Source organism: Triticum urartu, chromosome 2, assembly GCF_003073215.2.
Source record: "Triticum urartu cultivar G1812 chromosome 2, Tu2.1, whole genome shotgun sequence".
Taxonomy (NCBI): domain Eukaryota; kingdom Viridiplantae; phylum Streptophyta; class Magnoliopsida; order Poales; family Poaceae; genus Triticum; species Triticum urartu.
In genome coordinates, this window is record NC_053023.1 from 360,956,711 (window position 1) to 360,959,610 (window position 2,900).

Here is a 2,900-nt window from a genome sequence, read left to right on the forward strand (position 1 = left end):
TCAAACTTCTCATAGTATTCAATGCACTTTTTATGATAGTTTTTATTATACCCATCTTGGATGCTTATCATATTAGGACTAATTTTATAGCCCAAGCAAATTACCATGCTGTTTCATAATACTCTCAAAATAATATAAGTGAAGCATGAGATATCAATAATTTCTATAAAATAAAACAACCACTGTGCTCTAAAAAGATATAAGTGAAGCACTAGAGCAAAATTATCTAGCTCAAAAGATATAAGTGAAGCACATAGAGTATTCTAATAAATTCCGATTCATGTGTGTGTCTCCCAAAAGGTGTGTACAGCAAGGATGATTGTGGTAAACTAAAAAGCAAACACTCAAATCATACAAGACGCTCCAAGCAAAACACATATCATGTGGTGAATAAAAATATAGCCTCAAGTAAAGTTACCGATGGACGAAGACGAAAGAGGGGATGCCTTTCGGGGCATCCCCAAGCTTAGGCTTTTGGTTGTCCTTGAATTTTACTTTTGGGTGCCTTGGGCATCCCCAAGATTAGGTTCTTGCCACTCCTTGTTCCAAAATCCATCAAATCTTTACCCAAAACTTGAAAACTTCACAACACAAAACTAAACAGAAAATCTCAAGAGCCCCGTTAGTATAAGAAAACAAACCACCACTTCAAGGTAGTGTAATTAACTCATTATTTATTTATATTGGTGTTAAACCTACTGTATTCCAACTTCTCTATGGTTCATACCCCCCGATACTAGCCATAGATTCATCAAAATAACCAAACAACACACGAAAAACAGAATCTGTCAAAAACAGAACAATTTGTAGTAATCTGAAGGTTTCTAATACTTCTGTAACCCCAACAATTCTGAAATAAATTGGTGGACGTGAGGAATTTGTCTATTAATCATCTTCAGAAAGAATCAACCTAATCGCACTCTCCAGTAATAAATGGAAGCAAATCTCGTGAGCGCTAAAGTTACTGTTTTTCATAGCAAGATCACATAAACTTCCCCCAAGTCTTCCCAAAGGTTATACTTGGCACAAACACTAATTAAAAGCATAAAACCACATATAAACAGAAGCTAGATGAATTATTTTTATTACTTAACAGGAACAAAAAACAAGAAACAAAAATAAAATTGGTTGCCTCCCAACAAGCGCTATCGTTTAACGCCCCTAGCTAGGCATAAAAACAAGAATAGATCTAGGTATTGTCATCTTTGGTAGGCAATTCTTCAATAAAACACTTATAACCCTTAGGAGTTTCCTTCTTTTTATTAATGATCAAATTCCTAGGAAATAAGTCAAGAAATTCATTCGTAGCATAAGTTTCCTTAATGATAGCGAAAAAGTTGGGGTGAACACTTATTGATTTGAGATCCGAATTTTCCTTAGAAGATTAAACCCTTTTTATTTTAGGCACATACATAAGCTTGGTTACTCTAGTAGTAGGAGGATTTGGAGTATTTTTTACGAAAGAAAAGTCAGACCCTAAGTTGGTAATAATGTCCTCAAGTTTATCAATTCTTGTGGAATCTTGATCTATCTTTTCGTTAACTATGGGTTCTTTTTCTTAAAAAAAATCAGAGTAACTCCTACCTTAGATCCATATTGGGTACTCTGGTTGTGGATATTTTTGTCCAAATTCTCAATCAACTCTACAGTGGCAACTTTATTTTCAATAATTTCAAGCCTTTGCATCACATGTTCCAAAGTTAAAATAGTTCCATTAACCAAGAGAGGTGGTTGCCCAAACAAATCTATCATAGCATTATAAGAATCAAAAGTATGGCTACCCAAGAAATTCCCTCCGGTAATGGTATCAAGAATATATCTATTCCAAGGGGTGATGCCTACATAAAAATTGCGAAGAAGAACGGAAGTGGATTGCTTCCTAGTGGATCTATTCTGACCATTGCAAATTCTATACCAAGCACCTTTTAGATTTTCTTCCTCACTTTGTTTAAAATTGAGAACTTCATGATCGGGAGTACTAACAATGATAGAAGGGCTAGCCATGATAGCAAACCACACAGACACACGAGAAGCAAGCAAAAAGAGGCAAACGGAAAAAGGGCAAATAAAACAGCAAGGGTGAAGTGGGGGAGAGGAAAAAGAGAGGCAAATGGAAAATAATGTAATGCAAGGGATAAGAGTTTGTGATGGGTACTTGGTATCGGCGTCGAAAATCCGCACGTTGGTGGGAAATCAAAGCTTGACTTGACTTGGTGTAAACCTCCCTGGCAACGGTGCCAGAAATTCTTCTTGCTACCTCTTCAGCTTGCGTTGGTTTTCCCTTGAAGATGAAAGGGTGATGCAGCACAGTAGCGTAAGTATTTCCCTCAGTTTTGAGAACCAAGGTATCAATCCAGTAGGAGGTAACACACAAGTCCCCTAGTACCTCCACAAACAAACAAGAACCTCGCAACCAACGCGATAAAGGGGTTGTCAATCCCTTCACGGTCACTTACGAAAGTGAGATCTGATAGAGATAATAAGATAAATATTTTTGGTATTTTTGTTGTATAGATTGGAAAATAAAGATTGCAAAATAGAAATAGCAAATTGATAGGAAAATAATATGATGGAAGATAGACCCGGGGGCATTGGTTTCACTAGTGGCTTCTCTCAAGATAGCAATTTCTACGGTGGGTGAACGAATTACTATCGAGCAATTGATAGAAAAGTGAATAGTTATGAGAATATCTAGGCATGATCATGTATATAGGCATCATGTCCGCGACAAGTAGACCGAAACGATTCTGCATCTACTATTATTACTCCACACATCGACCACTATCCAGCATGCATCTAGAGTATTAAGTTCATAAGAACAAAGTAATGCATTAGGCAAGATGACATGATGTAGAGGGATAAACTCAAGCAATATGATATAAACCCCATCTTTTTATCCT